Below are 20,309 nucleotides of genomic sequence, written 5' to 3' on the forward strand. Positions count from 1 at the left end.
GAACCGCCGGCCTTCTGATCTGCAAGTGCTAGGCTCTGTGGTTTAACCCACAGCGCCACCCGTGTCCCACTGTTAGTAGTACCCAGTGGCCATTTGTTTTTCATGTCTCCTTTTATGATATGTTTATCAGTATGTGGTTAGCAGCTTCAGATGCTACTGTTTTACAGAGGCTGTTTAGCTTGCTCTTTTTACCCCTTTACTAGACAGGCTGTATTTCTGTGCTGTTTTCAGAGTCGGGAATGCCCATTCCTTCATGGCCAGCATGGAAACACAGAAGGCTAGCCTTTTAGGAGGTTTGCAAAGAGGACAAGGGTGTTACGGGGTAATCTTCTAGCAAACAAGCTTGGCACAACAGATCTGAGAGGTGGTTTTCTGCTCCCGGAAAGCCAGCCTGGAAACCAGGTTGCCAGGTGAAGGAAGAATGGAGAGATCAACCAACTCACTTGCCTTCAAAGAATTTCTGGTTGCCTGTGGCTACTGGGATAGTGCTTAGATATCAGGCTGGCTGACACATCTTAAAAAATACAAGGGAAAAGCTTTTTTTCTTTCATTAGCAAAGCTCCTTTGGGGCCCCGAATAGCTAAGCTGAGGAAGAAGTGGCTGGTATTACTTGTTTGTTCTTGGTCCTGATCTTGCCTGCCCTTGCACACTCCTGTTGTCTTTGCATATTTGACCAGCACGTCTGTTCCGATTGGAGTCCTATTCCTGCACTTCCACATCCTTCTCTTTGGCACTTGGGCATTCGGTTCCAGGAGCTGGACCTGAGCACAGAGGCTTTCTTCTACTTGGACTCGACAAAGGAGCAAGAGTGGCTGACAGCTGTGGAAAAGGCTTTGCGTTCCAAATCCAAGTACAAGAAAGTAAGTCCAACCCCACCCATTTCTTCAGCAGCCAGACAGCTGTCAGGAGCTGGAGTGAGGAGGAGGAGGAGGAGGAGGAGGTCAGCAAGAAAAAACACCTGGTGTCAGTGGTGTTTTATTCAAAAGAAGCCCACATTCTTTATTCAAAGAAACCCAAACCGTGCAGGCCTCGTGATCACAGAAACCTTTCCCAACAGGTCTTGCCCCAGTGAGGTAGTTGTGAAGGCTGAAGGTTGCTACCCACCCACCACTCTCTGAAGTCTCCTCCTCCCCCTGGTCCTTCCCAAGCATCCTGAGACTCTGACACCTTGCCTGTCTTTGCTCCCTCCTCTTAATTTCTCTGTGTTCTGGGAGACCAGCAGGGAGGGGAGCTGATCGCAGCAGGATGGGGAGACCCCCTGGCTTCTTCAGCAGCCTGCCTGATCTCTGCCTCTTGACCCCCGCCTCCAGCCTCCACTTCTGCCTCGGATTCTGGGCTGCTGTTTGCCACAGAATCTTCCTGCCCTCCTGCCTCTTCAGTTTCCAACACCTCCTCTTGCTCACAGTCTGCTCCCTCTTCTCCCTCGGACGACCCCCCACCAGTTCCCTGGCTCTGAGCCTTCTTCCCTTGGGGGATCCCCAGTTGGTGCCACCTGCCACTCCTATCTGCATCCAGCCGGCCCAGGACAGCAAGCAATGAACAGAGCTGGTAGACATCCCAGTACCTTGCATCTTCTAGGTGCAGCTGGTGCTCATCTTTGTCAGGAAGGACCAGCTCAGCCGCATCAAGGAAGTGATGAGGGAGACAGTGGCCACAGGCATCATGGGGAAGATGGGGAGTAGACCCTGACAGCGGAATTCCCTACGTCGATCTTTCTGTCTGTCTGTCTGTCTGTCTGTCTGTTTTTCTAATCTCTGCCAACCAGTTCCCCCTCTTTCCTGCTTGCTCACTAACAGCCATCTTTGCTCCGCCCCTGCAGGGTAACAAGGGGTGTGTGGCCGTGAGGCTTGTCTGCAACAATACCAGCTTCTGCATGGTCAATTCCCACCTTGCTGCCCACGTGGAAGACTTCGGGCGCCGAAACCAGGATTACAAGGATATCGGTGCCCAGATGAGCTTCCTGCCCCCTGACCAGGGTCTGCCGCAGCTGACAATCATGAAACACGAGTGCGTTTCGAGGGCTTGGAGGGAGAGAGCCTTGGCTGATGTAACTTGCTGGTCTCCGCTATCTGGAGAAGCAAATTGAGTCACGTTTCTGTAACTTTCCTGCCTGTGTGTAGCTCAGGGTAGGCAGCATTTGTTGTTGTTTAGTCGTTTAGTCGTGTCCGCCTCTTCGTGACCCCCTGGACCAGAGCACGCCAGGCCCTCCTGTCTTCCACTGCCTCCCGCAGTTTGGTCAAACTCATGCTGGTAGCTTCGAGAACACTGTCCCACCATCTCGTCCTCTGTCGTCCCCTTCTCCTTGTGCCCTCCATCTTTCCCAACATCAGAGTCTTTTCTCTTTTTTAAAGAAATAATTATTAAAGTTTTACAAAAACATAAGTACAAAAATACATGAAAAAATAAAAATAAAAATACAACATACAAAAGACAAAAGACAAAAAGAAAATAAGAAAAAATAAAAACAAATCTGTTTTTTTATAACTTTAAACTCATTTGCTTGTTTCCTTGACCTCCTCTCACCTCCCCTTTTTGTATCCCCTTTACATAATCAAATCAGCAAATCCTTACCCTCATTCATTGTCTTATCTCTATATCTTAACATATTATAACTCTTTATTTCCAACCATTATCAATTCATTTTTGCATATTCTTAATAACTTTGTTGCTAATGCCACTTATTTTCAATCCAACATCATTTTAACATTCGTTAATTTTACAGTGTTTCTGCAAATAGTCTTTAAATTTCTTCCAGTCTTCTTCCACCAACTCTTCTCCCAGGTCTCGTATTCTGCCAGTCATTTCCGCCAATTCCATATAGTCCATCACCTTCATCTGCCACTCTTCCAGGGTGGGTAAATCTTGTGTCTTCCAATACTTTGCAATAAGTATTCTTGCTGCTGTTGTTGCATACATGAAAAAAGCTCTATCCTTCTTTGGCACCAATTGGCCGACTATGCCCAGGAGGAAGGCCTCTGGTTTCTTCAGGAAGGTATATTTAAATACCTTTTTCATTTCATTATAGATCATCTCCCAGAAGGCCTTAATCTTTGGGCACGTCCACCAAAGGTGAAAGAATGTACCTTCATTTTCTTTACATTTCCAACATTTATTGTCGGGCAAATGATATATTTTTGCAAGCTTGACTGGTGTCATGTACCACCTGTATATCATTTTCATAATATTCTCTCTCAATGCATTACATGCCATGCCATAAATTTCATACCGGTGGTCCACAATTGTTCCCAGTCAGCAAACATAATGTTATGACCAATGTCTTGTGCCCATTTAATCATAGCAGATTTAACCATTTCATCCTGCGTATTCCATTTTAACAGCAAGTTATACATTCTTGAAAGTATCTTAGTTTTGGGATCTAACAGTTCTGTTTCCAATTTTGATTTTTCCACCTGGAAGCCATTTTTTTTGTCCAAATTATAGGCCTCTCTTATTTGGTAATAATGAAGCCAGTCTCGCACTTTATCTTTTAATTTCTCAAAACTCTGCAATTTCAATTTGTCTCCTTCTTGTTCCAATATTTCCCAATATTGCGGCCATTTGGCCTCCATATTGAGTTTTTTCTGAGCCTTTGCTTCCATTGGTGACAACCACCTTGGGGTTTTATTTTCCAGTAAGTCTTTGTATCTTATCCAGACATTAAACAATGCTTTCCTGACAATATGGTTTTTAAATGCTTTATGTGCTTTAACCTTGTCGTACCACAAATATGCATGCCACCCAAAAACATTGTTGAAACCTTCTAAGTCCAAAATGTCTGTGTTCTCAAGAAGCAGCCAATCTCTCAACCAGCAGAATGCTGCTGATTCATAGTAAAGTTTAAGGTCTGGCAGGGCAAATCCACCTCTTTCCTTTGCGTCAGTTAGTATTTTAAATTTTATTCTGGGCTTCTTGCCCTGCCAGACAAATCTAGAAATGTCTTTCTGCCACTTCTTGAAACAGTCCATCTTGTCCAGAATTTGCAATGACTGAAACAAAAATAACATTTTTGGCAATACATTCATCCATCAGAGTCTTTTCCAGGGAGTCTTCTCTTCTCATAGAATCATAGAGTTGGAAGAGACCACAAGGGCCATCGAGTCCAACCCCCTGCCAAGCAGGAAAGACCATCAGAGCACTCCTGACATATGGTTGTCAAGCCTCTGCTTAAAGACCTCCAAAGAAGGAGACTCCACCACACTCCTTGGCAGCAAATTCCACTGTCGAACAGCTCTTACTGTCAGGAAGTTCTTCCTAATGTTTAGGTGGAATCTTCTTTCTTGTAGTTTGGATCCATTGGCCACTCATGAGGTGGCCAAAGTCTTGGAGCCTCAGCTTCAGGATCTGTCCTTCCAGTGAGCACTCAGGGCTGATTTCCTTCAGAATGGAGAGGTTTGATCTTCTTGCAGTCCTTGGGACTCTCAAGAGTCTCCTCCGGCACCAGAATTCAAAAGCATCAATTCTTCGGTGATCAGCCTTCTTTATGGCAGGCAGCATTGTGCTCTCCAAATGTTGATTGACCAAAATTCCCATAATTGCTAAGAATTGGCCTTGCTGACGGGCTCATGAGAGTTCCACTTCAGCAACACCAGGAGGGTGCAGTGTCGGCGATCCCTGCTGCTGCAGCTGCACCACTAAGGTTTCTACTAGAGCAGCCAGGAGAGAGCAACATAAACCGAGTGGCAGAGATGTATTAGATGAGATTATAGCAAATGTGGGCAACTTCTCCAGTGATCGGGGTGGGAGTTGCAGTTTGTTAAGGGCAGTAACGCGAAAGCAGAGCGGCCATTTTGCATGGAGAAGGTTCCCGGCTCAGTCACCAGTGTGTGCAGCTAGGGCTGGGCATGATCTCTGCCTGAAAGCTGCTGCCAGTCCATGTAGTCCGTCCTGAGCTTGATGGGTCAATGGTCTGCCTCAATATAAGGTCGCTTCCCATGTTCCTGTGTACTACAGCAGGGTTTGGAGGGCCACAAGCGCCCTGCCCATGAATTCAAGAACCAGGGGAAATTCTAAAAGTCTTTGCTGAAAGGACATCAAAGCAGGGGCCAGGTGAACCTCTTTGGGAGATTATTCTGAAAGGTCGGGTGCCATGACTGAAAAGGCCCTGCCATGCTTGAAAGAGCAGGAGTTCCCTGGGAAAGGGATTCTAGTCAGTGGAGAGGCAGTGCAAACATAAGTGGGCCTTCTTCTGGTACCCTTTCCCCAAACCTTGAAACACTTGAAAGGCCAAATGGGATGCTCTGAATTGGGCCTGGAAGCAGTTCAAGAGCCAGTCTAGTTCACAGAGCACTAGCCTAATATGATCATACTGCCCAATCCTAGTTATCAGTCTTACTACATATTGCAGGAAGTGGCAGCAGGCTGCCTCCCGACCCCCGACCCCCGACCCCGTGAGCTAGCCTGTAGCTGTGGTTGCTTTGCTTTTTTCCAGCATTGTCATCTGATCACTAAAAATGAGCTTCAGAGACTTCTGACCTACGACCAGGTGAGAGACATCTTTGTGTTATATGTGGTGGTTTAGGATATTGCCCTGTTTATTTCCTTTGTCTGGGATACCCCAGCCTAGGCTAGAGAAACCACTTTCAGGCAGTTAGGAGCAAAGTGTAGCTATAACATAGGATGACTGCGACTTCTACAAATGCTTTTTAAGGTTGCCGGTTTGTGCAACCTGAATTAGAAGCAAGTCCCAATTAAGTTGGAGGGTTGCCTTGGAATAAGTAGGACTGCTCTGCCGTTTCCCAGTTAGAGGGCTTTCCTAGCTCAGCACACGCTCCAGATGTTGTTGGACTCCCATCAGCCCCAGCATAGCTGCTGTCCAGCAATATCGAAAGGTCTAAGGTTTCCTGCTCTAGGTTTTGCATCTGTCTGGAAAATCTGCGTTGCTCACATGTTCTTATCAGCAGAGACTTCCATTAAGTCCAATTAAATTGCTGGTGCTTTTTGTTTTACATTTTTCTCTCCAAGGTTTGTGTGTTCATCATGTTGACGACCTTTCTCCCACTTGGCATAAGGAGCATTGGTATTTTGTGTTGAAACAGGCCTGATTGCTGCACCTTACGGTGGATTTAAACTCTGTGAGCGTAGTCGTGCCTTAGCCCTTTGAGAAGGATGCTGCAAGGAAGGCAAGGGGGGGACTTCCAACATATGCAAAACCATCATAAAACATTAAAAACTTCCCTAAAGGCTGTATAGTTACTTATCTCCTTGACATCTGACGGGAGGGTGTCCCACAGGGCAGGTGCCACTACTCAGAAGGCCCTCTGCCTGGTTCCCTGTAACTTCGCTTCTCACAGTGAGGAAAAGGCCAGAAGGCCCTCGGTGCTGGACCCTGATGCCTGGGCTGAACAATGGGGATGGAGACACTCTTTCAGGGCTGAGGCCATTTAGGGCTTTAAAGGTTGGCGCCAACACTGAGAATTGTGCTCAGAAACGTCCTGGGAGCCAACGTAGGATGCAAAAGGGTGGTTTTGCAGTTGCTCTTAGTGTCGGGGGTGTATTCTGGTGGTTGTTAACAGTTTGTATGGATTATTGGTACATATAAGATTGTCTATTGGAGGTATAGCTAACCTGTGGTCTGCCGGATGTTACTGAGCTGCAGTTCCTGTTGGCTCCAGCCATCATGGCCAGTAATCAGGGATGATGGGAATTGTAGTTCTGCAGCATTGTGAGGGCCACGTGTCTGCTACTCCTGAGTTAGAGGATTTTCCTGTCGTGTGATGCAGCAAAGTAATTTAAGATGACATGGGGCAAAAATGCACAAGCATCCTGTACCTTTAAGAATTGGGTATAAGATAGGATCTCAGCAGGTATACCCCTTTTTTGCACTTGGCTAACCTACTAGTAGGGACGCGGGTGGCGCTGTGGGTTAAACCACAGAGCCTAGGGCTTGCCGATCAGAAGGTCAGCGGTTCGAATCCCCGCGACGGGGTGAGCTCCCCTTGCTCTGTCCCTGCTCCTGCCAACCTAGCAGTTTGAAAGCACGTCCAAGTGCAAGTAGATCAATAGGTACCGCTCTGGCGGGAAGGTAAACGCTGTTTCTGTGTGCTGTTCTGGTTCACCAGAAGCGGCTTAGTCATGCTGGCCACATGACCCGGAAGCTGTACGCCGGCTCCCTCGGCCAATAACGCGAGATGAGCGCCGCAACCCCAGAGTCGGTCACGACTGGACCTAATGGTCAGGGGTCCCTTTACCTTTACCTTTAACCTACTAGTACTTCACCTTGGTCTTCCAGCACAACAGTGGCTGTTAATAGACTCCATTGTCAGGCAACAGGGGGTCTTCTGCTTCTCTGCTGATAAGCGATTTCTTTTTGGCTTTAGCTAAACATTCAGCGTACCCAAAAGACAGCTTTTGCTGATTTCACAGAGGGAGAGATCAAGTTCATCCCGACGTACAAATTCGACTCTAAAACAGATCCTGCTTGATAGTTGAGCCTTTGTAAGTAAGTCCTCTCAATCATTCTTCTGCAAGGCTTGTTTGTTTTTCCTAGTCTGCTGAGATGCTAGTAGTGTCCTGCCTTTCCATCCTCCTGAGCAGGCTAGTAAAACATATATTTTAAACATGGCTTTCTGCTAAGCAAGCTGTTGGAGGAGGGCTAGAGTTGAGGGCTGGACGGACTTCCTTTCCTCTGCAGCCAGAATGGACACCAAGCCACGGAGGAAGAGAGAGATCCAGCTCTCCTTCACCTGCTCACTTTGCTTGCATGGAATTCCCGGTTGCCAAAGGCTGCTAGGCGAGTTGTGAAATGCAAGGCTGTGATATGTTGTCTTCCTCAAGCCATCCCTGCTCAAAGTCTCTGGAAATGTTTTGGCTCCTTTTCCACAAGCAGCCTTTCCCCCACATTTGTCCTGATAATCAGCATCCTGTTTCATGGCGTGTTTAAGCAGAGAATCCTGTTTGTGTCAAGGAAGTCTGGGAATGAGACTTGGTGCTCTCTCAAGATGAGTCTGCCAGGGCATAAGAGCATGAGAGCAGCCCTGCTGGATCAGGCCATTGGTCCATCTGGCCCAGCATCCTGTTCTCACATTGGCCAATGAGATGCCTCTCGGGCAGCCCACAAACAGGACCTGGGTGCAACAGCACGCTCCCCTCCTCCAAGCCATACTGCTTCTCTTGGTGGAGTATGTTCTCTGGCCATTATGGCTAGTAGCCATTGAGCCTCACCATCCAGGATGTGGCATATTCTTGTGGTTCTTGACAACTGTCAGAAGCCACCTAGGCCTGCTAGTTTCATTGCTCTTGCTGTGGTAATGGGGAAATCAAAAGGACAGGCGGAACATGTAGTGACGAAGCCGGAAAACGGCAGGCTCCTTTGGGCAGCATTTCAGGTGCCAGAAAGGGTCTTTTGGATCACTGAAAAAATAGTGTCTGAACAAGAATAACGGGGCCCCTTGCTTTGGGGAAGGATCATCATTTGGTGGTGTGCCATATGCTTTGTATGCAGAGTCTCAAGTTGAAAGGCACCTCCACCTGAAAAAGGATTGGGCCACAGAGAGCTGCTGCCAGCCAGAGGAGACTTAATTAATGAATTGTGGGGTTGGAAGGGATCACGAGGGTCATCTCGTCCAATCCCTTGCAATGTAGGAATCCAAACTGGGGGAGGTCAGAAAATCATTCTGACCTGGTAGAAGGCAGCTTTTGATTTCCTGACAACTCTCTCCATGAGGCAAAATGCCTGCACACCTGCAAGGTCCGCCCCTTCAGAAGTTGGACTCCCAAGCCCCATCATCTCCAGCTCTTGACCGTGGTCAAGATCACAGGCCGTGTGTGGAGCCAAAGTTTGACTGTGTGAGCCTTGTGTGTTGCCTCAGCCAGTCCAACTGTCTCCTTGCAGTGGGAAGTGCCGTGTGCCAGCATGGTGTGAGCCAATCCTCTGGCGAGGAGGCAGCGTGAATCAGCTCAGCTACCGAAGCCACATGGAATTGAAAAGGAGCGACCACAAGCCCGCCAGCTCCCTCTTCCTCACAGGGTAACACCTGCCCTGGCCAGGGCTATCGTCTATTCAGGCTTTTTAGTTGCCTGCTATGTGGCACCTCCTCGAATCTGGGCAGGCCCTGACCAACAACCAGGCCCCTTTCCACAGAGCTCCTCCTTGGCCAATGACTTCCGGTGCAAGGAGTGGGCAGGTTTTGGCTCTGTTAAATCCCTAGGCTTCCATTCTCCACTGTTCTGAGTACACGCTGCTCCTGCAGGCATGGCAGACCACATGGGCTGAACTGTATACCTTAACCGTTGGCACCATTCATGCAATGGAGCTTCTGTGGTACTTGGCTTGGAGCATTGGGCTTCAGCCCATTGGCTCTGGAAGTCACAGCCGCTGCCATCCTGGGGAAGCTCTCAGAGTTACAGTACTTGCCTCTTTCAGGGCTGGGAACAGGGGGTGCATCAGGCCTTATTGCTCTTAACTCATGCCCCCCCTTTTTAGTCCATAGCCCCAACAAATGTGCTCTGCCCCCCCCCCCCGATAGGTGAAGGTTGTGGATGACCGACGGTACCGGAAAGTGATTGAGGATATTGTTCAGTTGATGGACAGGATGGAGAACGAATTCCTTCCCTCCCTGGAGGGAGGTAAGGACGAATAGGATCCTCTCCAACCCCTTAAAGAGGGTTTGCTGCAAAAAGACCAGGGGGGAAAGAAGGCCTTGGCCCATCTAGCTCAGTCTTGAGCGGTTCCCCAGGATTTCCGGGGGATCTCTCCCAGCCCTACCTGAAGATGCTGGGGATAGAACCTGGGACCTTTGCATGCAAGGCAGATGCCCTTCCACTGAGCGGCAGCCTCTTCCTCTTCCTCGCAGGCAAAGACTCCAGGGGTCGCCAGCGTGGTGCCCTCCAGATGCTGGACTACAACTCCCATCATCCCCAGCCAACATGGCCAGTGGCAAGTGCAGCAATATCTGGAGAGCCCCACGTGGACCTGTTGCATGTGCAGTCCCCTAAATGAGAGGCCGGGGCCAAGGACAAACTTCCCCCTGGAGCATGTTTCCTTGCCTCTGCTGAAGGCAAACACTCTCTTTCCTCCCCCCCCCCCCCCGTTTTGCTCTGCAGTTTCCGTTTGAGAATGTGAAGTTCTGGCAGCTGCAGAAGGAGAGGTTCCAGATCACAAACAACGGGCAGGTCACCCTCCACTTCTCCTTTATCCCCCAGCTCAGTGACAGCCAGTATTGGAAGCCATGGCTTCGCGCTGAGCCCTGCGAGGGATACTTGGAGCCCTGCGCGTCTCTCTCTGGAATCAGAGAACTGTAGAGTTGGAAAGGGACCCCAAGGCTCATCTAGGGAAGGCCTTCCTTTTCCCCTCCTCTTCCCAACCCTCCTCCCTCAAACCTTGGGAGTTTGGTAGAGCAGGGGAGGCTTAACATTTGTGGGCTGCATTGCCCCATGCTCAAGCCTCCAAGGGCCACACGTCAAAGCAGCTGAGCCCAAAGTGTAAAAGTGTGTGTGACCAGCTTTAAACAAAGACACACAGACAAATGAATTGAAGCCAAGCAATGCTGGAGGGTCCCCAAACACCTTTTGGCATCGCAGGGAACCAGTGAGAGCAGTCCGTCCAAAAATTACTTTTTTAAAAAAATAATCGTATTTTTATGTTGTGGAGGCACAAAAATATCTTGGGGAACATATAGAACTAGCCAAACCTTTAAAAACTCAATGAAATGTAAACTAAAAAAGAAAGTTACATTGGGGGCGCAAAAATCCTTTCCCTTTTGATATTCTTTTGTTAGGATCACTTTCTCTCACCCCCCAGTATCCTGTCACCATCTTCTGTGCAGCTGCTGCTTTGGAGGACTAGAGAGGAAAGTGGGGTGGGGGTGGGAACTGAGTCGCTTCTTCTCCTAATTCTTGAAGTTAAGGTTTGCCCCATACACCTGTGAGAACAGGATGCTGTACTAGATGGGCCGTTGGCCTGATCCAGCAGCCTCCTATTGTGTCCTTCTGTTCAATTCTTCACCGTCTTCACTTTTAATTTACAGACAAGGCAACTTGGCTGTGCCCAAGAGTGTATCTACCTGACCTCCTCCCGTTTTAGGTGAGACGGTGGACATTTCCCTGGATGTGTACGTCAGCAAGGAAGAGAAGATTGAGGCTATCTTTGTCCTTCACCTTGACCCTGGCAAGGACTATTTCCTCACCATCGGTGGGAGCTACCTACCAAGCTGCTTCGGGACCTCCTTGGAAGCCTTGTGCTGGATGAGGCAGCCGCTTGGCGGAGTTCCCGTCACCAGACTTATTGACCTGGTAGGGAAAGGGGTTGATTTACCTGGCAGGTTCATGTGCTGGATGTCTACCCTTCCCACTCTGCTTGCCTGCTTGGAAAACAGCTGCTCTTCCACTCAGCAATGTGGGGGCTGGGGGTCCTCCGCTGCATTCAGCTTCAGCTTCTGTAGCTCTGCATCCGCTTCCTGTGTGCTGTTCATGCCCTTTGTTTGCCTTGACTGAGTCATCCCAGGTTCTGGTCCTCCCACCTGCCCTTTCGCAGGGCCACTGAACCGTGTGCATTTCCCTGCCATCTGCCCAGATTCTGTTCAGCCAATGGGCTGTTTCTTTCTCTTCTCAGGGCCTGTGCCATTAACACCCTTGGTTGTCTGTTGCTCTTGCCTTCCTCCTCTGATCTCAGGGAGAAGACGGCTTCCTAGAAAAGGTAACAGTTGGTTTGCTATCCTCTAGATGTTCTTGTAGCGGGCTCAAAGCAGGTTTACACGGGGGTTGCGTTCCGAGGTGCCGTGCATTTAAATGAAATTGCGTATATTGGGGGCAGCATTGGAAAAGCCTGCAAACACCCTCTAAACTCCCGGAAGCCCTTTTGAAAGGCCTTTTGAAAACCAGCAGCCTCCCTGCAAAACTCCTTGCTCCAACTCTCCACAGGTCTGAAAGGTCGGTGCCAAAGCTCCTGGGAGGGAGTCGAGATGCTGTTTCCATGCCACTTTGCCGCTTTTGTGCTTTTGGGGGGGGGACATTTTTGCCCCCTCCAGTGCCCCTTCCAGCTCTGCGGCAGTGTGCATGTGCCTCGAAGGCACGTAAATGGAGTTGCCCTTGTCAACGATCAGCAGCTGCTCCATGCAGTGGCAGCTGGTCCCTTAGGGCAAACCAGGCACTACCCCACCAACCGGACTTTCCTCTCAGGTACCCGCACCTGCCTGCCTTCTGACTCAAATCCAGTCCAGGTGGTGGCTCTAGCTCTCTGCTTTGGTCTCTCCCCTAGTCTCAACGTGGCCCTTGTAGAACTCGGCAGAGGAGAACGGAGACGAAACCAGAATTTGCCATCGCTGCTTGACTCTGGGTCCGCTTGCGATTGGCAGCACGGGAGGCAGAAAGCCCAGTCTCATGATGCAGGCGCCAGCCCCCTCTGGCCCCAAGAGCCAGTTTTCTCCTTGTCTCTGTGCTCAGCAACTGCTGCACAGGCTGTGCCACTCTGGCTTACTCTCACCACCTGAGCACTGGCATTTGGGAAGCGGTAGTGGCTGCTTTGGGGTGGCTCAGGGAAATGTCACTCCTCTCGAAATCAGATCAACTTGGGTGTATTATCCTAGCCACAAGGAGACCGTGGTGACTGTCAATTTGGACAGCTGTAGACATTTAGAATCATGGAGGATATGTTGATCAGTGGCTCCGGTCAGGGCTATTTCTTGCCACTATTATCACAAACCACATGCTTTTGATTACCAGTTTCTGGGGAACATGATGGACAGAGTGCTCTTGTCCCCGTGTCCCTATGGACTCCCAAGGGCATGTGGTTGGCCATTGTGGGAACAGAATGCTGATCTAACCCAGCAAGGCTCCTGTGTTCTTTAGCATGCACCAGCTACTCTTGCACTAAGACTCTGATACAGCATGTGTCATTCCCCACACCAATACTCTCTCTCTCTCTCTCTCTCTCTCTCTCTCTCTCTCTCTCTCTCCAGGGGCGGGGAGTATTGGCGGGGGGGGGGAGGGGGGATGAACTGGGTCCTAATCAACAGCTGCCCTGGGGATGAGGGGATCAAATTCTCCATCCTTGCCAACTCCTTTTGTAGCACCTCTGCTTGTGGTTAACGCTTAGCTGGAATGAAATATTCAACGCAGCAATAGAGAAATTAAAATATTAATTTATTTGTCAGACAAATAAATGAGAGGCTCAGTGGTATATGGTTACCAAGCTCTGGCCTGGCCTCCTGCCATCCTGGCCAGCACTTATATTCCCTTAATCCAGCCCCCTTTGCTCCTCCTGTGGCTGCCTCTGTCCAATCAGCCTGGTTGAAATTCCTATTGGCTGTTTGGTAGAACCAATCACAAAAGATACACCCACAAAAGATACACCCATTTCCTTGCCCTTATAAGGGAGACAAAGAGCTATATATATGACAAATAAGTAATAATATATCTTACATGGAATCTTAATTACCAGCTCACCTCTTGCCCTCCTTGCCCTATTGCCTTCTAAAACAAATGTTTAATCTTACATTTTTATGTTCAACAGATGTCAAGGATCTTGAGTTCACATCAACATTGAAAGATTTCCTTCATTTAAGGTTTCTAAACAAATGCCTGACAACTATATATCAAGAGTGCTTGGATGGCGTCTTCTGTCTGGCAGGGGGGCTAGGCTGGTGGCTGACTTAATTTCAGGATAAATACAACTCTTACAACCATATGAAATAAGAATCTAGCATTCCTTAAATCCTTTGCATAATTACATTTAAGCCAATATATTTAAGCTATTATATTTCATACATTATCATAGGTAGCCTCTTAAAAGAATAAAGCTTCTCAAAGTAAAAAGGAAGGAACTCAGTAAAAAAACAGCTTTTAAAAAGAAACCTCTTCAGTTTACACCTCCCCCTTTCACCCCCCTTTCCAGCCTAAAAATAAAGTAGAAAGAAGCTTCTTCTCCAGCCAAGCCAGTTGCCTTTTCCCAACATTTATTGCCCTTTTTAACTCTCTCAGTTTAAGAAAGAAACAGCTTTAGAAAAGACTTTTCAAAAATGCTCTCTTTTCTGTCAGCTAAATGTTTTAAAAGATTTCCCAAAAAATACTCTCATTCTTCCAGCCAAGTCAGTTGTCTTTTTCACTGCTCTTGGCCTTTCAACCTTAGGAAGAAGATATGGCTCATTTTACTGGGAGGCACATTGGTATTATTTTACTATTTACTCATTCCTAATTGTGTTTTCTCAGCCTGCAAGGGCAGCATATGTAATTTCCCCTTTTTATGACTTTGAGAATTGTTTTTCTACTATAAATCAATGGGGCCCTCTTGTCTTAGGAGAAAAGCCAAGGTTTTTTCTCTGCCTGGCATGAAACATTTGAAAATCCTTTTTTTAAAGCTCATTTTTAAATACAAGCAAGCCTTAATAAAATATATAAGCTTTGATAAAAATGCAGGCTTATCATTAGATGCCTCACTTTCAGTGATGGGCTGCTTGCCACTGCTGTGCTCCTAAAGCTCTCTTGCTCCCCCCTCCTCTCTTTCTCTTTCTCTTGAATGTGGTAGCTTGAGATAGAAATAACCACCCTGAACATTCCTGGAGAGGAAGATGGGAAGGAGGCCGGAGGCATTGTTCACCAGCTGCTGTGTGCTGCATTGCCCAGACAAAGTCGTGGGCTGGGGCTCCAGCTGTTGCTCAGTTTCTACCCCTGCTTCTGCAACGTGCTCTAGACAAGGGGTGGTGAACATGTGACCCCCTCATCTCATCATGCTGGCTGGGGCTGCAGCCCATCAACCTATGAAGGCCCATCCATGTTCTGTTGCTGTTTTTGTTACTTATTTCCTGCCCTTCACCCTAAGGTCCCAGGGCAGGTTCCAACAATTTAAATAAAATGTTAGCCAAACCTCATGTCCACAGCTGCATATTCAGTAAGCTTTTGGGTGAACTGCACATCCGGAGTGGGAGGATTACTAGCTGCATATTAATAGGGGGAGGGGGAGCTTGGATTTGGGGTGCGAGCAATTAGTTTTTTGTTTCCCCACTTGAGATGCTTGCTGTGGCTAGGGCCGGGCGATATATTTTCAAATCAGCTTGAAGTCTAGATAGTGAGACTGGTTTCATAATTTCTGACCTGGCAATATATTGCGAATCATGATGTGTGTGTGTGTACTATGCAAAAAACACCATGTGGGGGGAAACTGTGAAGCCAGACAATGCTTCTTTAGATTCCTGCAGCCCCTGTGGACTCTGCCGGTTCAGCTTTCCCCTGCCCTCCTGCAGGGGGCAGCCGAAATCACAATGCGGGGGAAACCGTGAAGCCAGCCAATGCCTCTACATAGCTCCATCTTATTTCAGACATCGTGATATATTGGTGTATTGCAATGTTTAGCTAGTGATATATCACCGTGTTGAAAGTCAGCTATCACCCAGCCCTAGTTCTGGCCTCAGAGGGCAAGAGTTGTCCACCCAGCTGGAGCAAGGAAAGAATGCATACTGGCACACATTCTGTCAGGCTCTCATGCCAGTCCCCCTTGTCATTGGACCTCCAGGAGAAGCAGTTTCTGGATATCGTACCCCAGGATGGTGATGACTCCACTGAGCGGCCAAGGAGATCTGGCTTTTGGTGGACCACCTCTTCAAGAATGCCTGCCACCAGGTGAGCTGAGGGGGAGGGTACCATTGAAAGGATGGGTGTGGGCTGGAATCCAGTACCAGTTTTGGGGTGTGCAGGTTCCAAACGTCCCAATTGATTTATATCTTAGCTACCGACTCGCTCTTACGAGCTCCTGCTGTGAGTATAGTGGCACCTTGGTGGAGCGCAGCGGGTGGGACATCCAGCATACGGTCTTCCTTAGAGCGGCTCAGAAGAACCCAAGTGTTCCCAACCATTGTCTGTCTATCCCTAGCAAAGCGGCTCTCTGAGACTCGCCACTAGAAGACGCGGGGAATGATTTGACTCTCCCATTGCCCCAAATCAGGAGAAGGGTAGTAGGAATGCTACTGTGGAAAGCAGGCGGGATACAATTCTCAGCCCTTGTGCCAGCTCTCTTGGTGAGGGGCTTCTCTCCATTGTGGCATTCCTCGACCTCACGTTATGCACCCCAGGGCTGGATTGTTCTTCATGCTATCCAGGATGTACCTCATCCCATTTGGAATGGCCCTTGAGAAAGGATGGTCTGCCTATAGTCAGCAGCTTACCACCTTGTTGTTTGTTAAACACCTGAATAAAAAGCATGCTTAAAATAAAACAGGAAAGATGAAATTTTGCTGGCTTCTTGAGAAAAGAATAATGCCTCATTATTTGTATCTGCTTTTAAATGTTGTTTCTCTTCTCTTTGTAATGAGTTTTACTGGGTCTGGGGTCATTTTAAGTTGCTTACCTTCACTAAAATATATAAATCTACTCGACTGGAAACTTTTATTATCCAAATTCAAACCCACTTTTCTTTCTTGGAATGTCCTCCATGGAAATGAGATGAGCAACTGGATAGCAAAATTCCTGGAGTGGGGAGGAGGGTTCAGTGTTCTAATAGATTAGATATGGACAGTCCTTCAGTACAGCAAAACTTGACACTTTGAAACCTTTGAGTCCTTTCCAAAAGGACTTCACCCACTATTTAGGGGGGAAGTATGTCAGAACTGACCTTCTGCAGTACTGATTTCACATTCTTGGACTCCTAATCTTACACGTAAATTAGAGCTGGAACCATCTCAGGCCCTATGGCTCTTGAAATGACCATGACCTATTGAGCAAAACCACAGACTCCACCTCTTTGGTGACTAAACCCCACTTGCTTTTACAAAATAAATTAACAAGAGAGGAAAATCATGGAAGAAATAAAATGGCTTTTGAAATTAACAAAGGCGATTCCTTTTATCCACATGTATTACGGGACATGTTCAAAGCGCCCCTCAGGAGAAATTCTGTAAGCAAAGGTAGCAGGCTTTGAAAAGCTTGTGCAGATACACAAGGGCACATTGCTAAAAGAAACAAAAGGATTTGGAGGGACCATGAGTGAACAGGTAGTACCAGAATGTACAGAATTGTACCTAGAAAAGGGTTACAACTGGACTACCTTTTTGTAAACAAAAACAACAACAACCCCCAAAATAAAACTCGGAAGCAGCAGGACTCCTTAGCAACTCTTCAAAAAACAAAACACAAAACTGCATATCCCTACCTAGTCACCAAATGTGAGGGGAAACGTAAACCAGCGTCTTACACTGCTTTAAATGATAGCCAGATTCTGCCATTTTTTACCACACCAGAAGTAAAAGCACGGGGCATTAATAAGTTTTTGAAAAATCATGCACTTCATTTGTAGGCAAGGGGAAGCTTTCTGAAATGTACACACAATCTGTTGAAATGACCAAGCAGCGGACGAGATTCGGGGACAGTGGTGTGCCGCCTGGGGAAATGTTCCTTTCCATTCACCTTAAGCAAAGATGTGGTGACCTTGTGCATCCATAAGTAACTTTCAGAAATGTATTTCATTACTTCCCAAAGCTTCTCACTGGGCCACCAAATGGCATTTCTTTCTATTTTGGATGAAACTGGGGAAGCAGCTTGAGAAGAAGGGGTTGCTGACATTCACTGGCCTGGAGAACACCTGATGCCAATATGATGGCAAATTGTGGGTGGTGCATTGATGGAGAAACTAAGGCAACAAATGGGGACATGACGCCACCGGTGTTCTAAAGATACATTTCATGTAAAGATTATGATGGGCTTCTTCAAATGCCCATAGCCTCTTACAAGCAGAGGGTTTAGATCAATTTTCTGTAAACCTCTGTCATAAATAGTTGTCACTGGAAATACGACCCAACAATGCAATGCTGGACTCATCCCTCCCGTCAGCGTGCCTGGAAAGCACGGGTCCCAGTAGGTTCCGCCTTACTCTGCTCTTTTCTCTGTGAAAGCCTGCTCTTTCGCTTTCACATGGGAGCAAACCTCAACCCACCCCCTCCCAAAGAAACCTTTTTTATGAGCTCCCCTACTCTGCGTGTGCTTTCTTTGGCTCCTGTCTCAATGAGCAGAAATTGAGCACATGAATTTTCCAGCATCAGGAGTTTCCCCCAAGACAGTGTCGAGATCAGGCGTGTTTGTGTGGCTCCACGCTTGCAATTCTTGGGGCTTTGGCTAAGAGGAGTGCATGCTAGCTAGACAGTTTACCTCCCTTTGCTACAGTTTAAATTTCTGCATGCCATCTGCTGTTGTGGAACAAGTCATCCCCATGATCCCTCTAGCCCAGTGGTCTCTAGGGCGGCCCACAGAAGCTCTCAAGGGTTTCAGACAAAACATTTGTTCACTTCAGCATATAGCAGTCCAAAGAAATGTATGCTCTAGAAGGTCACAGGCTCCCCCGTCTTTGGGGTAGAGCTTTGACGTCTGAGACTAGATCTGCAGGACTCATAAACATTTCACTCTGTAGAGATGAGTAGTCGGCACCGTCCGAGTATAGGAGGAGGGGGGTGGGGGTGGAATACAGGGCTGAGAACTAGAAGAATGCGTTCAATCTCCTACACGAAGCCAGAGCCAATTATGAAGATTGACCAGTTGCTTATAGATCAAATGCATGGATCATGCAGCTGCAAAGAGGTCTACCCAGCCGCTCCCACAGGCAACATGGAATTCTTCTGTGCAATTTACTGTGTTGTTGTTGTTGTTGTTAAAGATGTAAGACAAGCCTATATTGCACTTCATTAAAAATGCCAGGTCACTTCACAACAATCTACTGATGGACTCAGTAGAATCAGCAAGGGCCAGAGGCCAGCAACCTTTTTCAGCCATGGGCTGGTCCACCGTCCCTCACAGCATGTGGGGGGCTGGACTATATTTTGGAGAGAGAAAATGAACGAATTCCTATGCCCCACCAAGAACCCAGAGATGCATTTTAAATGAAAGGACACATTCTGCTCATGGAAAAACACATTGATTCCCGGACTGTCCGGCCCCCGGGCCTTCGCTTGCCTACCCCTGCTCAAGGCAATCACTTCCTGCACTTCACGTTAACGCAGAAGACGGCCCAGTTGTGCTCAGATGCTCAAAATTCCCTTTTCACCTTTGGAGGGTCTGTTTCAGTTGGCATCGGGACAGCTCACCTAGCAGTGCAGCTGCCTTTATTGCAGAGGCAGGAGGTTTCCTTCCTTTCATATTCAGGATTTCTGTACTCACATAGAAATAATAAAATGGTTTCTGCTGTTTGTTAAAAGTCATGAATGAACTCTCACAACTCGATGATAAGGTAGCTTGCTTGTGTCTCGAGAAATCGTATAAGAGGAGCATTCATAGGAAGTTGCACTTGACAGAGTCAATCTAGCCTAGCACTGCCTACACTGACTGGCAGCAGCGCTGCAGGGTTTTCAGACGGGGGCAGTCCCAGCCCTGTCTAGTGGAGATCCTGGACTGAACCTGGGATCTCCTGCATGCAAAGCAAGGCCTCCCTCAACTCGGGAGGCGTGAGTTCTCTACTGTATTTCAGCAAATGCTTTCACTTTATCATTTCATTTTCCTCTGTATATTTTGTGCACCTATTTTCCTGTATACTTTAGACAGAGAGGAGTAGCAATAGGGTTGGAGGCAAGGTTCACAGTTAGTGTTGTGTGAGCATTTTAAAGCAGTTGAGTTTAAACAGGAGGGGATTTCAGCTGAAGAGATGGCCAGCATCGTGAATCTGTAAGTAGGATGTCTTCTGCTTCTTTCTTTTAATCTTCTGGGGCGAGGGCTTGGGGTCCCCCACACGGCCAGCATCCCCATGGAATTTAACCCCTTCCTGAACAGCTTAACTTCTCTTCCCACCCGCCTTCCCATTCTCCCTCCAATCTCATTGCAGCTCAGCTGGTTAGAGGGAGCTGCAGATAGCACCAAGGTTGCAGGCCCGATTCCCAGAAGGTACAGCTGCAGATTCCTGCATTGCAGGGGGTTGGACTAGACCTTCCATGATCATTATTTGGGGATGCTTTTTATTACATTCGTAGCCCACTTTTCATCCAAGCAGTTCAAGGTGGCATTGATGGCTTGCCTTTCCCCCTGTTTCTCCCCTCACAACAAACCTGTTAGGCAGGCTAGGATGAGAGTGACTGGACCCAACATCAAACAGTGCACTTCATGACTGAGTGGGGATTTGCGCTCGGATCTCCCAGGTCCTCCTAGTCCAGAATTCTAGCCACTATACACCCCCCTCTCTCTACCCCTTCTCCGTTTCTCAACTCTTCAGCCATCAACTGCAACAGACAGGGGTTCTGTCAGTCTTCCTGTCAGTCACTCTGACTCTAAGAGAGTTTTCATTGCATTCTTTGGCTCATCTATGCCTTGATGCTTTGACGACCTTCCTAGCAGCCCCCTTCGCTCTCCAGGCAGGGCTGCTGTCCTAACAGCATTGTGCTGAGGGCTCTTTTAAATGCTGGAAATGCTTC

At 47.9% G+C, this 20,309-nt stretch overlaps 1 pseudogene across 1 annotated transcript in view; it reads left to right on the forward strand.

Annotated features, from left to right (window-relative positions):
* Positions 1 to 15,558, forward strand: part of LOC309361249 (inositol polyphosphate 5-phosphatase OCRL-like) — a 67,054-nt pseudogene extending 51,496 nt beyond the window's left edge. Inside the window, exons 4-14 of the transcript in view lie at positions 678 to 860; positions 1,579 to 1,678; positions 1,797 to 2,047; positions 5,429 to 5,482; positions 7,317 to 7,420; positions 8,831 to 8,965; positions 9,465 to 9,575; positions 10,042 to 10,207; positions 11,021 to 11,229; positions 11,609 to 11,632; positions 15,443 to 15,558. The product of the transcript in view is annotated as an inositol polyphosphate 5-phosphatase OCRL-like (transcript). The remainder of the gene's footprint in view (positions 1 to 677; positions 861 to 1,578; positions 1,679 to 1,796; positions 2,048 to 5,428; positions 5,483 to 7,316; positions 7,421 to 8,830; positions 8,966 to 9,464; positions 9,576 to 10,041; positions 10,208 to 11,020; positions 11,230 to 11,608; positions 11,633 to 15,442) is intronic.
* Positions 15,559 to 20,309: the final 4,751 nt, after the last annotated feature.

The sequence above is a fragment of the Podarcis melisellensis genome, assembly GCF_964234715.1.
Source record: "Podarcis melisellensis genome assembly, chromosome: W".
Taxonomy (NCBI): Eukaryota; Metazoa; Chordata; class Lepidosauria; order Squamata; family Lacertidae; genus Podarcis; species Podarcis melisellensis.